The 23,363-nt window shown below is 37.3% G+C and overlaps 1 protein-coding gene and 2 pseudogenes across 3 annotated transcripts in view; 2 read left to right on the plus strand and 1 right to left on the minus strand.

The window, feature by feature from the left end:
• Window positions 1-23,363, minus strand: part of LOC130679067 (olfactory receptor 6C74-like) — a 118,719-nt gene that overhangs the window by 25,225 nt on the left and 70,131 nt on the right. The window contains exon 2 of one of the 3 annotated variants that reach the window (XM_057486789.1): window positions 9,768-9,965. The exons of the other annotated variants lie outside the window; for them this stretch is intronic. The gene's annotated coding sequence lies outside the window, so the exon portion shown is untranslated. The remainder of the gene's footprint in view (window positions 1-9,767; window positions 9,966-23,363) is intronic. 3 annotated transcript variants of the gene reach the window in all.
• LOC130679069 (olfactory receptor 6C65-like) lies at window positions 6,056-7,002 on the plus strand (annotated as a pseudogene).
• Window positions 19,952-20,899, plus strand: LOC130679317 (olfactory receptor 6C76-like; annotated as a pseudogene).

Genomic DNA, 23,363 nt, shown 5'->3' on the forward strand with positions numbered 1-23,363 from the left:
AAAGTATATAGCAATCCAAGCATATTTAAAAAAGGAAGAACAAGTCCAAATGAATGGTCTAATGTCACAATTATTGAAATTGGAAAAAGAAGAACAAATGAGGCCTAAGGTCAGCAGAAGGAGGGACATAATAAAGATCAGAGAAGAAATAAATAAAATTGAGAAGAATAAAACAATAGCAAAAATCAATGAAACCAAGAGCTGTTTCTTCGAGAAAATAAACAAAATAGATAAGCCTCTAGCCAGACTTATTAAGAGGAAAAGAGAGTCAACACAAATCAACAGTATCAGAAACAAGAAAGGAAAAATCACGACAGACCCCACAGAAATACAAAGAATTTTTAGAGAATACTATGAAAACCTATATGCTAACAAGCTGGGAAGCCTAGGAGAAATGGCCAAATTCCTAGAAAAATACAACCTTCCAAGCCTGACCCAAAAAGAAACAGAAAATCAAAACAGACCAATTACCAGCAATGAAATTGAAGCGGTAATCAAAAAACTACCAAAGAACAAAACCCCCAGGCCAGATGGATTTAAATCGGAATTTTATCAGACATACAGGGAAGACATAATACCCATTCTCCTTAAAGTTTTCCAAAAAATAGAAGAGGAGGGGAGACTCCCAAACTCATTCTATGAAGCTAACATCACCCTAATACGAAAACCAGGCAAAGCCACCACCAAAAAAGAAAACTACAGACCAATATCCCTGATGAACGTAGATGCAAAAATACTCAACAAAACTTTAGCAAACTGAATTAAAAAATACAAGAGAAGGATCACACACCATGACCAAGTGGGATTCATCCCAGGGATGCAAGGATGGTACAACACTCAAATGTCCACCAACATCATCCACCACATCAACAAAAAGAAAGACAAAAACCACATGATTATCTCCATAGATGCTGAAAAAGCATTAGACAAAGTTCAACATCCATTCATGATAAAAACTCTCAGCAAAATGGGAATAGAGGGCAAGTACCTCAACATAATAAAGGCCATCTATGAAAAACCCACAGCCAACATTATATTGAACAGCGAGAAGCTGAAAGCATTTCCTCTGAGATCGGGAACTAGACAGGGATGCCCACTCTCTCTACTGTTATTTAACATAGTACTGGAGGTCCTAACCACGGCAATCAGAGAAAACAAAAAAATTCAAGGAATCCAGATTGGTAAAGAAGAAGTTAAACTGTCACTACTTGCAGATGACATGATACTGTACATAAAAAACCCTAAGGACTCCACCCCAAAACTACTAGAACTGATATCGGAATACAGCAAAGTTGCAGGATACAAAATCAACACACAGAAATGTGTGGCTTTCCTATACACTAACAATGAACCAAAAAAAAGAGAAATCAGGAAAACAACTCCATTCACAATTGCATCAAAAAAAAATAAAATACCTAGGAATAAACCTAACCAAGGAAGTGAAAGACTTATACTCTGAAAACTACAAGTCACTCTTAAAAGAAATTAAAGGGGACACTAACAGATGGAAAGGCATCCCATGCTCATGGCTAGGAAGAATCAATATCGTCAAAATGGCCATCCTGCCCAAAGCAATATACAGATTTGATGCAATCCCTATGAAACTACCAGCAACATTCTTCAATGAACTGGAACAAATAATTCAAAAATTCATATGGAACCACCAAAGACCCCGAATAGCCAAAGCAATCCTGAGAAAGAAGAATAAAGTAGGGGGGAGCTCACTCCCCAACTTCAAGCTCTACTATAAAGCCATAGTAATCAAGACAATTTGGTACTGGCACAAGAACAGAGCCACAGACCAATGGAACAGACTAGACAATCCAGACATTAACCCAGACATATATGGTCAATTAATATTTGATAAAGGAGCCATGGACATACAATGGCGAAATGACAGTCTCTTCAACAGGTGGTGCTGGCAAAACTGGACAGCTACATGTAGGAGAATGAAACTGGACCATTGTCTAACCCCATATACAAAAGTAAACTCAAAATGGATCAAAGACCTGAATGTAAGTCACAAAACCATTAAACTCTTGGAAGAAAACATAGGCACAAACCTCTTAGACATAAACATGAGTGACCTCTTCTTGAACATATCTCCCCGGGCATGGAAAACAACAGCAAAAATGAACAAGTGGGACTGTATTAAGCTGAAAAGCTTCTGTACAGCAAAAGACACCATCAATAGAACAAAAAGGAACCCTACAGTATGGGAGAATATATTTGAAAATGACACTTCCGATAAAGGCTTGACGTCCAGAATATATAAAGGGGTCACACACCTAAACAAACAAAAAACAAATAACCCAATTAAAAAATGGGCAGAGGAACTGAACAGACAGTTCTCCAAAAAAGAAATTGATGGCCAACAGACACATGAAAAGATGCTCCACATCGCTAATTATCAGAGAAATGCAAATTAAAACTACAATGAGGTATCACCTCACACCAGTAAGGATGGCTGCCATCCAAAAGACAAACAACAGCAAATGTTGGCGAGGCTGTGGAGAAAGGGGAACCCTCCTACACTGCTGGTGGGAATGTAAATTAGTTCAACCATTGTGGAAAGCAGTATGGAGGTACATCAAAATGCTCAATACAGACATACCATTTGACCCAGGAATTGCACTCCTAGGAATTTACCCTAAGAATGCAGCAATCAAGTATGAGAAAGACCAGTGCACCCCTATGTTTATCGCAGCACTATTTACAATAGCCAAGAATTGGAAGCAACCTAAATGTCCATCGATAGATGAATGGATAAAGAAGATGTGGTACATATACACATTGGAATACTACTCAGCCATAAGAAAAGGGCAAATCCAACCATTTGCAGCAACATGGATGGAGCTGGAGGGTATTATGCTCAGTGAAACAAGCCAAGCAGAGAAAGAGAAATACCAAATGATTTCACTCATCTGTGGAGTATAAGAACAAAGGAAAAACTGAAGGAACAAAACAGCAGCAGAATCATAGAACTCAAGAATGGACTAACAGGTACCAAAGGGAAAGGGACTGGGGAGGATGGGTTGGTAGGGTGGGATAAGGGAGGGGAGAAGTAGGGGGGTATTAAGATTAGCATCCATAGGGTGGTGGGAAAAAGGGGAGGGCTGTACATCACAGAGAAGACAAGTAGTGATTCTACAACATATTGCTACGCTGATGGACAGTGACTGTAAAGGAGTATATAGGGGGGACCTGGTATAGGGGAGAGCCTAGTAAACAAAGTATTCATCATGTAAGGGTAGATTAATGATAAAAAAAAAAGGCAGTTCCTGTGTGGTGACCTCCAATGAGTTCTACACAATGATATAAAGGGCATATAAAAGTGTAGGCAAAGGGTCTGTTTGTGTTTATACAGAGGATCAAAGCCTAATTTGGCTACCCTGAAAATGAACTAAGATACGATATGAAAAAGAACTTCCAACATCAGCACTCTCGGGAAGACTCATGCCAGAAGATGATCAGCAAAAGAAACCCCAACAAAGATCCACGCACTGCCACAGGTGTAGATGCACTCATCCCACCAATTCCTGGACTTGCCATGGGAATGATGAAGGAGATATCTAAGCTGGCCTGTGCATACAGTAAAACAAAAACTTGACTGGATCTATACTGTTGGAAGTCAACCAAGAATTAGGAGAAGTGCAAATTGTAGTGCTCCAAAATCTTACAACTACAGACTATTTACTGTTAAAAGAACATATGGGACATGAAGAGTCCCCAGGAATGGGTTGTTTTAATTTGTCTGATTTCTCTCAGACTGTTCAAGTTCAGTTGGACAATATCCACCATATCATAGATAAGTTTTCACAAATGCCTAAGGTGCCTAACTGGTTTTCTTGGTTCCACTGGAGATGTCTGGTAATTACAGGTATGCTTTGGTTATGTAACTCTACTCATTTATGTTAATGTGTGTGCGCAATTTAATTAGTAGCTTAAAACCTATACATTCTGAAGTTACTCTTCAAGAAGTTATGTCAAAGAAATAATCAATCTTCCCAGGTTTTCTTCGGCCTGCTTCTTCTATAGCTTTTCTTCTTCTTTCCTAATTACAACCCTTAAATAGAATTCATGCCACATATCGAATTTACCGAGTATCATAATTCTTCCAAGTGGTAAAGATACCTCAAGACAAATGCTGGGCATAGAAGCCACAGGACATTAATATGCAAAGAATAAAAATCTAACCTTTTCAAACAATAAGTCTTCTCTCTCACTTACCAACTTAACATTTCCCTATATGGCCCCGGAAGATGACTGGTTAGCCAGAGACGGGTAAGATTCCTCAAGGGAGGAACAACCTAAGACAGGCACAGTCGCAGGGGGGCCATCAGGTGAGAAAATGGGGATCAGCAGAAGTGAGGCTTAGAACCTCCCCCCTCCTGTTCTGAGAGAAATCTTCTGCATATGTGGATGTTTTATTGCCTTTGTCTAGCTCAGATTAACACATAGTCTACTGGCACACAGCTGATCATCTACATTTACTCTCTTACAACACTAAACTATGTTTTCTACCTTTTTCTCGTATCTACCTACCACTTCAGCATTTTATTAAAAATAATAATAATAAAGAGAGAAATGTGGTATCCACATATAAATCAAGTATAAAAATCAAATGAATATTCATATTTGAACTGACTGTTTATAGTTCACAATGCATGAGCAAAACCGAAAGCATCTGTGATGACTGCCCCTGTAATGTTCACCATGTAACTTATTCACTATGTAAGAATTTGTACTCCATGTAAGAACTTGTTCATTAAGCTTCAAAAGATTGGAGACTGACGAAAATTAGGCTTGGGGTGGATTAATGATTGTGCATTGAGCATTGACTCCCCTATACAGAATTTTATTGTTGTCAACAACCATTTGATCAATAAATATGAGAGATGCCCTCACCAAAAATATATATATATATATATACACGCACTTCCAATTGTAAAATAAATAAGTAACCGGGATGTAATATATAGCATAAAGAATATAGTCAAAATATTATAACAACTTGGTATGGTGATAGCTGGTACCTAGAATTATCATGTATATAAATGTTGAATCACTGTGTTGTACACCTGAAACTAATGTAATACTGTGTGTCAACTACCCTTCAATAAAAAATAATTATCCAGGAAAAAAAAAAAGAATACAACTTCTCAGATTCAAAAAGACATATGCACCCCCATGATTATCACAACACTATTTACAATAGCCAAGATATGGAAGCAACCTAAGTGTCCATCAGTAGATGGATGGATAAAGATGTGGTACATATACACAATGGAATACTATTCAGCCATAAGAAAGGAACAAACCTCACCATTTGCAACAACATGGATGGAGCTGGAGGATATTATGCTCAGCGAAATAAGCCAGGAGGAGAAAGACAAGTGCCAAATGATTTCCCTCATTTGTGGAGTATAACAATGAAGCAAAACTGAAGGAACAAAAATAGCAGCAGACCCACAGACTCCCAAGAAGGCACTAGTGGTTAACAAAGGTGAGGGGTGTGGGAGGACAGGTAGGGAGGGAGGGAGAAGGGGATGGACGGGTATTATGTTTAGTACACATGGTGTGGGGGATCACAGGGAAGACAGTGTAGCACAAAGAAGGCAAATAGTGAAACTGTGGCATCTAACTACACTGATGGACAGTGACTGCATTGGGGTATGGGTGGGGACTTGATAACATGGGTAAATGTAGTAAACACATTGTTTTTTCATGTGAAACCTTCATAGGAGTGTATATCAATAACACCTTTATTAAAAAAAATTTTTTTTTAGTGAAAAAAATATATATATATATAAAGAAAGGAATTATCAAAACTGAGATTTAAATTTATGTTTTTAAAGTAATAAGACATGGATTCATTTTTCCCTACTTAACACCGAGTTTCAATTCTGATGGATAACTATTTTGTCACTTGTTAATGCATGTTTTATTGTTGTCTGTGCAGAATAAGAGCACTACAATTGTATTTTAAATCATGTCATGGGTTGACATCCACTCTTATTTTTATCTACAGACCTGCAGAATTAAGGGTTTAGCCATGCTAAATAAGACATCAATTAAAGAATTCATTCTTCTGGGACTTACGGATGACCCAGAGGTTCAGGCTGTGATATTCTTCTTTATGTTGTTCATGTACTTACTGACTGTAGGTGGAAACCTGACCATCATCCTGTTAACACTATCAAATGTTTGTTTCAAGACTCCCATGTATTTCTTCCTTAGGAATTTCTCTTTCTTAGAAATTTCATTCACAACAGTCTGTATTCCTAGATTTCTGATCAGCATTGCTACGGGAGACACAACCATTTCCTACAATGCTTGCATGGCACAGGTATTTTTTTTAATCCTCCTCTGGGCTACAGAGTTTTTCCTTCTGGCTGTAATGTCCTATGACCGCTACGTGGCTATCTGCAAACCTCTACATTACATAACTGTCATGAGTGACAGAGTCTGCAATCAGCTTGTAATCAGCTCCTGGCTAGCTGGTTTCCTCGTTATCTTCCCCCCAGTGATTATGGGACTCCAACTGGATTTCTGTGACTGTAACATTATTGACCACTTCACTTGTGACTCTTCTCCTATGCTGCTGATTGCACAGACACAAAGTTTCTAGAGTTTATGGCATTTCTCTTAGCAGTATTCACACTCATGGTAACTTTGGCCTTGGTGATTCTCTCTTACACACTCATCCTGAGAACAATTCTGAAGATCCCCTCAGCCCAGCAAAGGAAAAAGGCTTTTTCTACTTGTTCCTCCCACATGATTGTGGTTTCCATTTCTTATGGCAGTTGCATTTTCATGTATGTAAAGACATCTGCACAGGAAGGTGTGGCTTTGAGTAAAGGTGTAGCAGTACTTAACACCTCTGTGGCTCCCATGCTGAATCCCTTTATTTACACCTTAAGAAACCAGCAGGTGAAACAAGCCCTTAAAGAATTTACCAAAAGAATGTTCCCAAAGAAGTATTAATTTTTATGAAATCTGTAGCTGAGGCCACAAAACAGACATAAATCAAGTTACTGTTCCAAGTGGTAGGCATACTTAAGAGAATAAAGCACATAAAAATCCCAGCCATTGTGGAGCAGTGTTCTAGCCAGGGGACCCACATGGCAAACAGCCAATATAATAGACAAGTAAACAGAAAAGTAAATTGCCTAGAGCATCCACAAGTGATAAATACTTTTTTAAAGGAAAGCTCAGAAATCAGGTTAAATAGGGGAGTCAGAATTTCAAAGTCATTATATGGCTCCTTTCTTTTTTCCCCATTTTTCAACATTCAAATGCACTTCTCTGTATTCTTTACCTTTTTTCTTTTCTGTCATTTTCTCAAGTCCATATAATGATCTGTTTCACACACATCAATCACAGGGGCATTGTGAGGTGTGACTTTAAATTAAGTATTACTCCTTACCATAGAAACTCAGGAGCAAGTTCTAGAAACCTATTCAAATCCTACATAAAAATAAACGATCTGAAATAAAATTCACAGTAACCCACAGTTAATGTATGAAATGGAATCTAACTTCAAAGCTTAGAAAACTACACTTATGACTGTTTTTAGCAAAGGGCACTGTCTCCTCCCTACTCTTACCCCCTCAACCTATTGAATCAGGTATTCAGAATCTGTATAGGGAAAACATATATGCCTTTCCCTTTTATTTCCCTTCTTTTAAACAATAACTGAAATTGGGAGATGCTGCTGGGAAGGAGGATCCTCTTTCCGCTGGGTTATTAGGGAGAATAGCTTTTACAGTCAGTCAATGCAGTGACTATACTTATACATTTTTTTGATATATCATATTATTAGAAAATAGAGGAAGGAAATCCCAAAAACTCAACCTATGAAGTCACTTAAAATCAATGCAGGATATTTACAACCTATTTACCATGCATGTAAGAATCAAAGGATACAATTTTACTGGTAGTCAAAAAATTAGGGCAGTCCATAGAAAAAACACTAAGTTGTTTTCAAACAATCACTCTAAGTAGCACATACTATTTAAGCACTATGAATGGAAATACCGAAATTAAAGGTGAAATTCAGGAGCCTAAAAATTAAAAATTATAGAGCTCAGTATATGGAAAAACAAAATTAATAAAACTTAAAAATTAATAAAAATAAGGGAAAAATTTTACAAGTCTATGAAAAAACTGCAATTCTAATATAAAAGTGTGAGACAAACACAAATATTATAAAGATAAAATGCTCTATATGCTGACAAAGCAATAAAATTGTATGACTATATGAGGTAATTATGGTACTGTACCAAATTAGATACAAACACTCTTACTTTAACTTTTTTTGGATACGGTATTAAATAGCAAGTATTCATAAGGCAACAGATAATCCAAATATATATCTCAGTTATGGGAGGAATTGCTGAAAAATCATACAAAGCTCTCAAAGCTGTACCTTCAAAATATTCCAAAGATTATATTAGTATCTCATTGGATGTGTAAACCTTACATGCATAAACCTTTGATTTCAAGTGTTCATGTGTGTGTGTATGTGTATGATTCCACACAGTGTAGTATATTAATTTCAGCAGAGTTCACTTACTAGAAAACAAATGGAAGGAACTGAAAACCTTACTAAATTGAAAGCCTAGGCTCTGTGCTTTATACATGCTTTACATTTTGATACCTAAAAAAAATCTGTTATCTTACATTTTTGTAGAACATTGGTGTGGAGTACCTTCTAAAATGACTGGAAATGGTTAACAGTAATTTTCTAGTTTGAAGCAACAAAGGAACTATTAAAAGTTTTGGGATTCCAGAATTTCCCATCTAGAGGTGATTATAGACATATTCACATAAAGGGAGAGCAAATAAAAGAGACAGACCACTAACCATAATTGCAAATGAGTTGCGTAATTATTTCTTTAAGACTGAGGATATGACTTTAGAATCCTTCCCAACACAGTGCCAACACCATTAAGAGTTGGCTTGTGAGATGAGATTTATTCGCACCCTTGGTATCATCCAACACTCACTTGTGGAACCCAGAAAAGAAAGGGAATTCTCCCAGGTGACTCAGTGAATCCATGCAAATTGAGATCTACATCCAGTTCAGTTATCTTTCCATACACAGTGCTGACCAACTACTAGGTCCTTCCCTGGTCAGGGCTTATAAAATAATTCATGCTTTCCAAACAACGCATGCAAACCAACAACTAGGAACACTTTATGGTGGCACATATAACATGAAAACCAGCAAGAAGATTCATGGTACGTATGGTCCCCCAAGTTGAGAAAACAGTATTCCTCTCCTAGTCACCAGAAAATGTTTTCTGATAGGATATCCTATCCTAAGCTAATCATAGGCTTTTTCTTAGATATCAGCCTGTGAGGCTTGACAGGGTACTCTGGGCAGGCATAGAACAGAAATGACCTTGGCTGACACTCCAGCACCTGCCCTCCCCTGCCGCCTGCTGCTGACACCTCAAGATGCTCAGATGATGCTGGGGGCTGCTTGATGGCACAGAGCCTGGGTTATAAATGCTTTAGTGACTCTTGCCTCTTCTTTTAAGTGCAGCTGCCTGTGGAGCTTCCCAGAAGAAGACATGAAAGGGCCCCTTTTTAAATATTGTGGGAAAAACAATGTGAAATACAACCTCTTAGAAAATGTTAAGCACACAATGCAGCATTGTCAACCATAAGTACAATGTCCTACAGCAGATTTCCTCCCCTCAGTCCCTGGCAACCACCATTCTACTTTCTATTTCTGTGACTTTGACTAGTCTAGGTACCTCATATAAGTAGAATTAACAGAATTTCTCCTTTTGTGACTGGTTTATGAAAATTAGCATGTCTTCAGGTTCATTGCTAATGGAGAATGTGTCAAAATGTCCTTTTTCAAGGTTGAACACTATTCCACTGTGCATGTCCACCACTTTTTCTTTATCCGTTCACCTATCAATGGATGTTTCAGTGTTGCCATATCTCACCTGTTGTGAATAAGGTGGTAATGAACATGTGAGTGCAGATACTTCTTTGAGATTCTTATTTCCATTTTTGGGGGTATACACCAAAAAGTGGAATTGGGGGTTATAAGGCAATGCTAGGTTTACTTATGTGAGGAGACAACATAAAGTTTTCTATAGTTGTTGCACCATATTAAAAGCAATGCACTAGTTTTCTCATTTCAACACATTTCCTTGACCCTTGTTATTTTCTGCTTTGGGTTATAATCTCCATCAGGAATAGATAGAGGAGAATGGTATTTCATTCTCTATCACATTGGTAAGGATTAAAGAGTATTCATCTTCTGTATGCTGACTATATGAAAGCCATTTTTTTAAATGTATGATACAAACAACTACACCTCAAGAGAAATATATAAATGTGTATGAACATTTTCAGAATGCAGAGTTATGCTCAGTAACTGCTTTTGTGGAAACTTGCTTTCAAACTGTAATAGGAAAATTTTAACAAGATTTGTACGTCTGTCTAAGATTTCTAAGATTTTCATAAAAGGATTTTTATTTATTTATTGTTTTAAAGTACACTTTTATTGAAGTATTGTTGACATACACTATTATATTGGTTTCAAGTTTACAACACAGTGATGCAACATTGTTAAATCCTCATCCCCACTAGTGCAGTTACTATCTATCAACATAGCAAGATGTTACAGAACCACTGACTATATTTGCCATGCTGCCCTTTCATCCCTGTGACCAGCTTACATTATGATTGAGATTTCTGTGCTTTTTATCGCCTTCACCAGCCCTACCCACCCACTCCTAACCCTCCCCCCATAGTAACCAGCAGTTACTTTTCAGTATCTATGAATCTACTAATGTTTTGTTCATTTTGCTTTGTTTTTAGATTCCAAATATAAGTGAAATCCTATGGTATTTATCTTTCTCCACCCGACTTACTTCACTTAACATAATACAGTGTAGGTCCATCCATGCTGTCACAAATGGCAGGAGTTATTTCTTTTAATGGTTGATCAATATTTTATTTTGTATATGTACCACACATCTGCTTTATCCATTCATCTATTAATGGCCACTTTGGTTGTTTCCACACCTTGGCTATAGTAAATAATGTGACAATAAACATAGGAGTGCATATATCTTTTCAAATCAGAGATTTTCTTTTTTTAGGTAAATTCCTACACCTAGAAAGAAACTCATGTACATATGGTTAATTGTTATATGATAAAAGACTATGAATACACAATGGGGAAAGAGAGTCTCTTCAATATCGTGTTGAGAAAACTAGGCAGCTACATTAAGAGTTAATCTGGATTACTGTCTAACTCCATACACAAAAGTAAACTTGAAATGGATTAAAAACTTAAATATAAGACACAAAAACATAAAACTCCTAGCAGAAAACATAGGCAAAAATCTCTTGAACATAACTATGAGTAATTTTTTTTTCTGGGTATGTCTCCTCAGGCAAGGGAAACAAAACAAAAATCAGCAGGCAGAACTACACCAAAGGACACCATCAGCAGAACAAAAAGGCAAACTAGAGTATGGGAGAAAGTAGTCATAAATGATTTATCCAATAATAGATTAACATCCAAAAAGAGGAATTTGCAATGCTCAGCAAGGACAGATAAGATTTATAGTGGCACATCCATAAAGTGAAAGTATATTCAGCCATTACAACTGATGCTGGAAATACATACAAATGATTAACTATTGCTTACAGTAGACATTTTCTAATATAGGAGCCATATACATATATATATACATATACAAATATATATATATATAACAGGAAGACAATTTCTTCAATATGAAAAGATCCATTCTATGATTTTTTTGATTATATTTGTTTCTACATTGGCGGTAATTTCGAATAATCCAATTACTAACTGAACCTGGTTTTGTAGTACCATTTTTGAGTATACAAAAGTAATTAAAAATCCTAGTTATTCACTTAATAGCATATGCTCAACCAGATGATACCATTTCAAATGAAGTTTTTTGTTTTTAGCACTGTACTTATTCACTGTGCTTAATGTGTCACTGGTAAAGAACAGTCACAGGATTAAAAATGGTGGCGTGAGAGGAGAGACAGAGGCTTCCTCCTAAAACTGCATATAATACGAAAATATAATTAATACAGCTAACCCTGAGAGAGCAAAAGGAAAGAGGACTGCGCCAGACTGCACACACCTGGAGAAAAGAGCAGATCTCATGGAACAGGGCAACGTACCAAAGCTGTGGCCCAGCGGAACCCAAGACCTTCCCCCACCCAGCTCACCAGCAGGAGGAAGAGGAACAGAGCAGGGAGGGAGTGGAGGCTGGGACTGCTGAATACCTAGCTCTGGAGATCTGCTCTGGGAGCACAAACCTACATTTCATGGTGCTTTCATCATATCCTCATGATTACGGGGTTGGAAAGCTGGGATAGGCAGAGTTCCTGGGGAGACTGGAATTTCAGCCACTTGTGGAAACCAGGGATCCATATCCGGCTGTTCTGGGACAAAAGTTTATACCTGTGTGCTCACCCAATTGGTTCAGGCAGTGGAGGCAGGCATAGCAGCTGGAAAGCAGGAAACAGCTCTTTCCTCACGCCAGGCACCAATACTGCTCCCTTGCAACCCCCAATATTGCTTCAGGGGCTGAGAAGCTCCAGAGACTACAGCTTCTGGACACTAGAGGGTGCCATATACAAATATGAAACACCAAAGGAACCTGGTCCAGAGTAAAAATATTAATACAACTCCCAATAAATATTTAAATGACATGGACCTTGTTAATCCTCTGAAAGGGAGTTCAAAATAAAAATAATTAACATGCTCATGGAGGTACGGAAAGATATTCAAGAACTCAGGAATGAATTCCAGTCAGAGATCCAATTGTTGAAGAGCACAATGGAGGGTATTTAAAGCAGATTGGATATGGTGGAGTAGACAATACGTGAAATAGAAACTAGAGAAAAGGAATAGAAGGAAGTTGAGGCACAGAGAGAAAAAAGGATCACAAAGAATGAAAGAATATTGAGAGAACTGTGTGACCAATCCAAACAGAACAACATTCGCATTTTAGGGATACCAGAAGATGAAGAAAGAGAGAACGGGATAGAAAGTGTTTTTGAGGAGATAATTGCTGAAAACTTCCCAATCTGGGGAAGGAGACACTGTCTCAGGCCATGGGGATCCACAGATCTCCCAAGACAAGAGATCCAAGGAGGACAACAGCAAGACATACAGTAATTAAAAATGGCAAAGATTAAGAATAAGGACAGACTGTTAAAAGCAGCCAGAGAGAGAAATAAGATCACATACAAAGGAAAGTCCATCAAGCTAACATCAGACTTCTCAGCAGAAACCTTATAGGCCAGAAGGCAGTGGCATGTTGTATTTAATGCAATGAAGCAGAAGGGCCTGGAACCAAGATTACTTTGTCTGGCAAGATTATCATTTAAATTTGAAGGAGGGATTAAACAATTTCCAGATAAGCAAAAGCTGAGAGAATTTACCTCCCACAAACCATCTGTGCAGTCTATTTTGGAGGGACTGCTATAGATGGAAGTGTTCCTAAGGTTTAATAGTTGTCACCAGAGGTAATAAAACCACAGTAAAGAAAGTAGAACAGCTAATTACTAAGCAAATGGAAAATTAAATTAACTATCCCCAAAGTCAATCAAGGGATAGACTATCATACCTAATATATAAAGAATGGAGGAAGAAGAAAAAGGAGGAGAAAAAGAAAAGAACCTTTAGATTGTGTTTCTAATAGCATATTAAGTGAGTTAAATTAGACTCTTAGATAGTAAGGAAGTTAACCTTGAACCTTTGGTAACCATGAATCTAAACTCTGTGATGGCAGTAAGTATATACCTACCAATAATCACCCTAAATGTAAATGGACAGAATGCACCAATCAAAAGACATAGAGTCACTGAATGGATAAAATAACAAGACCCACCTACATGCTGCCTGCAAGAGACTCATGTCAAACCCAAAGACAAAAACAGACTAAAAGTGAAGGGATAGAAAAAGATATTTCATGCAACTAATAGAGAGAAAAAATCAGGAGTTGCAGTACTTGTATCAGACAAAACAGACTTCAAAACAAAGAAAGTCACAAGAGACAAAGAAGGACATTACATAATGATAAAGGGGTCAGTCCAACAAGAAGATATAACCATTACAAATATATATGCTCCCAACACAAGAGCATCTACATATGTGAAACAAATACTAACTGAATTAAAAGGGGAAATAGAATGCAATGCATTCATTCTAGGAGACTTCAACACTCCACTCACTCTGAAGGACAGATCAACCAGACAGAAAATAAGTAAGGACACAGAGGCACTGAACAACACATTAGAACAGATGGACCTAATAGACAGCTACAGAACTCTACACCCAAATGCAGAAGAATACACATTCTCCTCAAGTGCACATGGAACATTTTCAAGAATAGATCATATACTAGGCTACAAAAAGAGCCTCAGTAAATTTAAAAAGATTGAAATTGTACCAATCAGTTTCTCAGACCACAAAGGTATGAAACTAGAAATGAATTACACAAAGAAAATGAAAAATCCCACAAACACATGGAGGCTTCACAACACGTTCCTAAATAACCAGTGGATCAATGACCAAATAAAAACGGAGATCAAGCAATATATGGAGACAAATGACAACAATAATTTAACACTGCAAAATATGTAGGACACAGCCAAGCCATGCTAAGAGGAAAGTATTTTGCAATACAGGCCTACATGAGGAATGAACAATCCCATATAAGCAGTCTAAACTCACAATTAATGAAACTAGAAAAAGAAGAACAAATGAGGCCCAAAGTCAGGAGAAGGGGGGAAATAAAAATTACAGGAGAAAGAAATAAAATTGAGATGAATAAAACAATAGAAAGAATCAATGAAAGCAAGAGCTGGTTCTCTGAGAAAATAAACAAATAGATAAACCAGTGGCCAGACTTATCCAGAAAAAAAGAGTCTACACGCATAAACAGATCAGAAATGAGAAAGCAAACACCACTATGGACACCACAGAAATACAAAGAATTATGAGAGAATAATATGAAAAATTATATGCTAACAAACTGGATAACCTAGAAGAAATGGACGACTTTCTAGAAAAATACAAGCTTCCAAGGCTGACCAAGGAAGAAACAGAAAACCTAAACAGACCAATTACCAGCAATGAAATTGAACTGGTTATCAAAAAACTACCTAAGGACAAAACTCCTCAACCAGATGGCTTCACCACTGAAATTTATCAAACATTTAGTGAAGACCTCATACCAATCCTCCTTAAAGTTTTCCAAAGAGTAGATGAGGGAATACTTCCAAACTCATTCTATGAGGCCAGCATCATTCTAATACCAAAACCAGGCAAAGACACCACAAAAAAAGAAAATTACACACAAATATTCCTGCTGAAAATAGATGTAAAAATACTCAACAAAATATTAGCAAACCGAATTCAAAAATACATCAAAAAGATCATCCATTATGATCAAGTAGGATTTATTCCAGAGATGCAAGGATGGTACAACATTCGAAAATCCATCAACATTATCCACCACATCAAAAAAAAGAGGGACAAAAACCACATGATCATCTCCATAGATGCTGAAAAAGCATTTGACAAAATTCAACATCCATGCATGATAAAAACTGTCAACAAAAAGGGTATAGAGGGCAAGTACCTCAACATAAGGAAGGCCATATATGACAAACTCACAACCAACATCATACTTAATAGCGAGAAGCTGAAAACTTTTCCTTTAAGATCAGAAACAAGACAAGGATGCCCACTTTCCCCACTTCTATTTAACATAGTACTGGAGGTCCTAGCCACGGCAATCAGACAACACAAAGAAATAAAAGGCATCCAGATTGGCAAGGAAGAAGTTAAACTGTCCCTGTTTGCAGATGACATGATACTGTACATAAAAAAACCCAAAGAATCCACTCCAAAACTACTACGTCTAATATCTGAATTCAGCAAAGTTGCAGGATACAAAATTAATGCACAGAAATCAGTGGCATTCCTATACACTAATGATGAACTAGCAGAGGGGGAAATCAGGAAAACAATTCCATTCACAATTGCTTCTAAAAGAATAAAATACCTAGGAATAAACCTAACAAGGAAGTGAAAGACCTCTACTCTGAAAACTACAAGACACCCATGAGAGAAATTAAAGAAATTAATAAAGAGAAATTAAAAATGGAAACACATCCCATGCTCATGGATAGGAAGAATGAATATTGTCAAAATGGCCATCCTGCCTAAAGCAATTGACAGATTCAATGCAATTCCTATCGAACTACCAACAGAATTCTTCAACGAACTAGAGAAAATCATTCTAAAATTCATATGGAACCACAAAAGACCCTGACTAGCCAAAACAATCTTGAGAAGGAAGAATAAAGCTGGGGGCGTTATGCTTCCCAACTTCAAGCTCTACTACAAAGCCACAGGAATCAAGACAATATGGTACTGGCACAAGAACAGACCCATAGACCAATGAAAAGACTAGAGAGCCCTGATATAAACGCAAGCATATATGGTCAATTAATATATGATAAAGGAGCCATGAATATACAATGAGGAAATGACAGCCTCTTCAACAGCTGGTGCTGGCAAAACTGGACAGCTACATGCAGGAGAATGAAACTGGATTATTATTTAACCCCATACACAGAAGTAACCTCAAAATGGATCAAAGACTTGAATGTAAGTCATGAAACCATAAAACTCTTAGAAGACAACATAGGCAAACATCTCCTGAATATAAGCATGAGCAACTTCTTCCTGAACGCATCTCCTCGAGCAATGGAAACAAAAGCAAAAATGAACTCATGGGACTACATCAAACTAAAAAGTTTCTGTACAGCAAAGGACACCATCAACAGAACAAAAAGGCATCCTCCAGTATGGGAGAATATATATGTAAATGACATATCTGACAAGGGGTTAACATCCAAAATATATAAAGAAGACAAACACCTCAACACCCAAAAAGCAAATAACCCGATTCAAAAATGGGCAGAGGATATGAATAGACAGTTCTCCAAAGAAGAAATTCAGATGGCCAACAGACACAAGAAAAGATGCTCTTCATCACTAATCATCAGGAAGATGAAAATTAAAACCACAATGAGATATCACCTCACACCAGTAAGGATGGCCAACATCAAAAAGACTAAGAACAACAAGTGCTGGCGAGGATGCGGAGAAAGGGGAACCCTCCTACACTGCTGGTGGGAATGTAAGCTAGTTCAACCACTGTGGAAAGCAATATGGAGGTTCCTCAAAAAGCTCAAAATAGAAATACCATTTGACCCAGGCATCACACTGTTTGTAATTTACCCAAAGAATATAACTTCTCAGATTCAAATACACATATGCACCCCTATGTTTATCGCAGCACTTTTTACAATAGCCAACATATGGAAGCAACCTAAATGTCCATCAGTAGATGAATGGATAAAGATGTGGTACATATACACAGTGGAATACTATTTAGCCATAAGAAAGAAACAAATTCTACCATTTGCAACAACATGGATGGAGCTGGAGGACATTATGCTCAGTGAAATAAGCCAGGCAGAGAAAGACAAGTGCCAAATGATTTTCCTCACTTGTGGAGTATAACAATGAAGCAAAACTGAAGGAACAAAATAGCAGCAGACTCAGAGACTCCAAGAATGAACTAGTGGTTACCAAAGGGGAGGGGTGTGGGAGAGTGGGTGGGAGGGAGGGAGAAGGGGATTGAGGGGTATTATGTTTGGTACACAAGGTGTGGGGGATCACGGAGAGAACAGTGTAGCACAGAAAAGGCATATAGTGGATCTGTGGCATCTTGCTGGACTGAAGGACAATGACTGCATTGGGGCATGGGTGGGGACTTGATGGTATGGGTGAGTGTAGTAACCACATTGTTTTTGCATGTGGAACATTCATAAGAGTGTATATTAATCATACCTTAATAAAAAAAAAGAATAGCTTTGTTACACATTATTAAAATACATCTTGAGTTTTATACTCATATGTTGGAAATAATATAGAAAGGTAAAGGTAAGATTTAGTTACTTTTAATTTTAGATGTATAATAGATATTTAGCTCAATTGATGAAAGAAGTACTTCCTAAGGAAATTTTAGCTGGAATGATGTCTCTCAAAAGTTTTCAATATTTTAAAAATTATTTCATTGACCTTAAAACCAAGTACTTTCCCTTAAGAGTTCTCTACCTGTTTTACTTTTCAATATTTTCAACTGAATGATACTTTAATTTTAAAAAAAAGAGAACAGCTTATTTGCTTGATCTATTATTTACAAGCAATTATTTTGGGAATTTCACTTAATGCCTCTCAATTTTAGTAGATTCATATCTGAAACAGGAATTTAAAAATATATATATAAATGAAGAATCCTGCCTCTGTGGCTAAAACATAGTTAATGTCCAATAAATGAAAGTTCAATAAATGAGTAAAAAAAAAAAAAGATTCGAGGGTCATAGGAATACGAACACAGAAAATGTTGGTTTATTTTTGCTAAGCTTACCCCCTCCCCAAATACCTTGCCATCACCCTGCTGGATAATTTCCTCAAATGTCTCCTGGGATACTGGGACAGTGGTCCCATAATAAACCAATTAAAATATACTCACCAAAGTTGATCTTGTGCATGATTCATGAGTGCCCAATTACTATTTTCCCAAAAGTCATTAAGAATTCTTCTCAAAGAATATTTCCCAAGCTAAAGATATTTCTATACCAAAACGCACTAAAGGTGCTGTGCTTGCTTAATCTAAGGAAACAATAGAAATGGCCATCTATGAAATAATCTGAAAGCTACTCAAAAAATGATTCTAGATTGTTTTCCTTTTATAACTTTTATCTGAAGATTTGGAGCTTGGATGGCAAGTAAAATATTTCATGATTCCCAGTTAGGAGGGTGAGAAAAACAGAAGGAAACTCTTCCATTAGCTGTGATGATATGAAATATTGAGGCTTTTATGAAGGAAGCTTTGTGGGAAGAGAGGAAAAAACAGTTATCCCTCCATGAAGCATTGGCCCACTGCTTGTCTTTTAAGACAAATTAGCATATGTAAAGAGTTTGTATGTTTCATATCTAAATTCTGCATGAGGGTACTTCTGAACTTCATTAACATATTTTGTCCACAGGTTGTGTGATGCTCAGGTATTACTTAGATTTTCAAAAACTACTTTATTAGGCATTTTGAAACAATAAATTGAAAATCACTAAGTTAACTGTATTTACCTAGAAAGACATCTTTGTTTAGGAAATCAAGAGTGAAGATAAGGGTTCAGAAGCTCCAATTATAGGGAATTGAATATATATGGCATCATTATAAAAATCATTAATTTCACAAATAAAAGTTCACTGTACAATGTCAGAATCACTTGGTTTCTTAGTTTTACAAATTAAAGGGCACTAGATAAGCTAACGGTGTAGTGATTATTTGGGAAGTGACTACTTCCCCAAATGAACAATTAGAATCTCCATGGCAAAATGTGAATGAGGGTTGGGTTGGTCACTGGTTTCCACTATTACCAGAAATTTTATGCCAGAAAAAAATGACTTAAAAAGAGCATAATGTCTTCTATTAATTTTAGCTAAACAATGGAGCATGAGAATAATTCATGTTCAATCATCAAATTTCCCAAGAAGTAATCATAAGAAATGGAGGCAAATTTGTACCAAGAAATCAAAGGACATTACTCAGAGTAATAAGATGCACATTAAATATTGAAGATACACTTGTAAGAGGCATAAAAAATTGTGGTAAGTGGTGAGTGTATATATAGGACATTTTTTATAGTGTACAAAGTACTTCTTGTGAAATATAATCATTACTTGAAAAAGTAGGTGCAAATATTTATGTTTGTCTAAATGATTTATTGTTGTTTACCTTGATTTTGCCAGGAAGGTCTGTCAAAAAGTCAACTACCAGAAATGAGAAATAGAACATCAGTAACAAATTTCATCCTCCTGGGTCTGACCAATAATCCAAAAGTGCAGGTTGTGATTTTCCTCTTTTTATTTCTCAAATATGTCCTGAGTGTTACTGGAAATCTCACTATCATTGTTCTCACCCTGCTGGATTCCCACCTGAAGATCCCCATGTATTTCTTCCTCAGGAATTTCTCCTTCTTAGAAATTTCATTTACTTCTGTCTGTAACCCTAGATTTTTTATCAGCATCCTAACTGGAGACAAATCTATTTCCTACAATGCTTGTGCAGCTCAGCTGTTTTTTTTAATCCTCCTTGGTTCGATGGAGTTTTTCCTTCTGGCCTCTATGTCCTATGATGGCTATGTGGCCATCTGCAAACCTCTACATTATATAACCATCATGAGTAACAAGATCTGCTACCAGCTTGTAGTCGGCTCTTGGCTGGCAGGCTTCTAGGTGATCTTCCCTCCGCTGACCATGGGGCTGCAGCTGGATTTCTGTGACTCCAATGTCACTGACCACTTCACCTGTGATTCTGCTCCTTTACTGCAGATCTCTTGTACAGACACCAGTACTCTCGAGCTCATGAGCTTTGAGCTTTGTTTTAGCTGTGCTTACGCTTATGTCCACTTTGACGTTAGTAATTCTCTCCTACTCTTAAATCCTCAGGACATTCTGAGAATCCCCTCAGCCCAACAAAGAAAAACGGTTTTCTCAACCTGCTCCTCCCACATGGTTGTTGTCTCTCTCTCTTACGGAAGCTGCATCTTCATGTGTGTGAAAACATCAGCCAAGGAAGGAGTTGCATTGACAAAAGGGGCAGCTATGCTCAATAGCTCTGTCACTCCTATGCTGAATCCATTTATTTATGCTTTAAGGAACCAGCAGGTGAAACAAGCATTTAAGGATTCCATGAGAAAGGTATCTTCTTTACATGTGAAGTTTTAAGTGTTATATTCACAAATAAATGAAAAACAGTGATAATTAGTAATTAATAATGAAGCACTGAAATTTAACTCAAGCGTATAAAGCAGCATTCTTCTAAATTGGAAGTAAAAGATGTGCACTAGTGGAAGTATTGAAGTTTGAGAAAAGAAAGCCATTAATACTGAGTAGCTCCATTATTTGGGGTCATTTACTAGAGCTTTCTTTTTTCTTTCTTTTGTGGTGTTTAGCCTGATTACTTATGATCCTTGTGTTCTGCATTTGGAGTCTGTACAGTTGAAGAAGCAGGTGCCGCTTCCAGTCTATGCAGATGTGGACTGGGAAAGCCGTTCACCAGTCAGCCCACCCAGAGGTTCTGGGCTCACATCTGAGTCCACTGGTGGGCTTGTGCTGGAGTCTGTGGGTGGGCTGGCTTCTCAACTGGTTCAGCAGTGCGTGAGCCTGCTGCATAGGGCTGACCTGGCGCTGGGGTGGGGCATGAACCTGAGTCATGGGAACGGGCCTATCATTAATCTGTGGGGGTCAGCCGGCTGCTGGGGTCCCTTAGAAAGGCGTGCCACCTGTGTCCATGGGGGCAAGGCTCATCTGGGACTGTGGTGTTAGTCCTGGACCCTGCGTCATAGGGTCTGGCCTGCTGCTTGGTGGGCCTGGAAGCTGAGTCTGCAGGGACCTTCCTGGGCCTGGGGACACAGTGCAGGTCTGGAGCTGAGGGCCACAGAGGCTGGCTGGGTGCTGAAGTGAGGGGTCTGCAGGCTGAGCCACAGGAGCCTGGCTGTGGGGGTGGCCTGGTGCTGGGGTTCACGGGGAAGTAAGTCGGTTGCTCACTCCTCTGCCCTTTCCCCACATAAATGGTTTCTCTCTTCATATGGCACTACCTGAGCTTAGGGGAAGAGTGACATGGGTCGTGTGAGATTGTTCTTCCTACTCTTCCATGCATCTGTTCTTATTTTTGCTCCCAGGTGCTGTAATCTCACCCAGATCCCTTAGCTCTTGTGATGGTATTTTAGTACATGGATAGTTGTTCAATTTTATGTTTCAGTGAGGGAATGAGCACTGGAAATTCCTATTCTGCATCTTACAAATGTCATGTTTACTGCTATATTTCACTATTTGTCCTGTCCTCCCATCATCTTAATTTATCTCAAGAGTTTTATGTTCATTTTTTCCCTTTCCTGCCTCATTTAGTTTCAACTAAATATATTTTAATTTTGTTTCCATCAACTTACTAACTATACATTTAGCCATTATTTTAGTTGTACAGCTAAGTTTAATCACTTCATTAAGGAAGTGAATTCTACCTCATGCCCCAATTATTTTCATTTTAAAGTTAAGTAATAGTTTGAGAATATGTGTATATCCTGTTCTTTATTGGATATTTTACCCACTATTTTTCACATCTATTGAGATTTTCTAACTCCATCATTCCTTCTTGTTTATCAATAACCACTTTGCTTCGATTTGCTATGCATGGAAAAAAACTGCAGTTTTCTGAAATCCCATATATTACTAGTTGTTACTCTAATCCTTTCTTTCCACATAAAGAATGCACTGTGGTAAGGCAAGTCTGTGAAGGTAACATTATATAGAGACCATTTTGAATCATTTGTAGTTCATAAGTGAAAATTGACCATTCTCAAATACTGATTTTTCCACACTTACTCATCTATAACATGATGTAATGAAGGTTGACTCCTATGACTAGATTTTAAGGCAACTCTTCTTAGTTCAAATTTATTGAACAAAGATTACTATTGCATTTTCATAATGCAAATTTCCCTTAACTCCTGATCTGGAAGAGGAAAAATATGAGAACTTCTTTCTTATACTCAGTGTACTAACAAGCCTAGAAGGAATGATGGAGTTTGGAAATCTAAGTGTGAACACTAGTGGGTGAAATGCCTAAGGAACAGGTTATATACATATTCTCAGATTATGACTTAACAATAAAATGAAAATAATGTGATCAAGAGGTAGGTTTATAATATGTTTCTTACACTTCCCTGAAATTTTTACATCACTGATAAAAATTTGAAGTTTCTTTAAAATCCAAGATCTTAACATTTGTTATTGAGATAGTTGCCTTTAAACAGCTATGGTAAATGTAAAAATTCATTCGAATAATCCTTTATCTAGTATTTTACTTACAACATAAACATCCCTCTTCCAATTAAACTTTTTATTGAAAATAAATGTGTTAACAGAATCTCTTTAAAATGACTGTGCATAGGATGTTGGTATGGAGCCATATTTAAAAATCTAAAACTTAATACATCTTTTTAGAATGATTTTACCTTGTTGTTTTACCTACTAATATTGTACTTAATTCTATTTTGGCTTATATCATCCTTGTTAATCCATTACTTTCTCTCTGCTAGCCTCAATGCTGGCTGCTCTGTGGCTTGCTTGTCAGAGTTGAGTGGGAAATCAGTTACTTACCTGTTAGCATTTTATTTTTCTCAGTTCTATT

This window comes from Manis pentadactyla, chromosome 10, assembly GCF_030020395.1.
Source record: "Manis pentadactyla isolate mManPen7 chromosome 10, mManPen7.hap1, whole genome shotgun sequence".
Lineage (NCBI taxonomy): Eukaryota > Metazoa > Chordata > Mammalia > Pholidota > Manidae > Manis > Manis pentadactyla.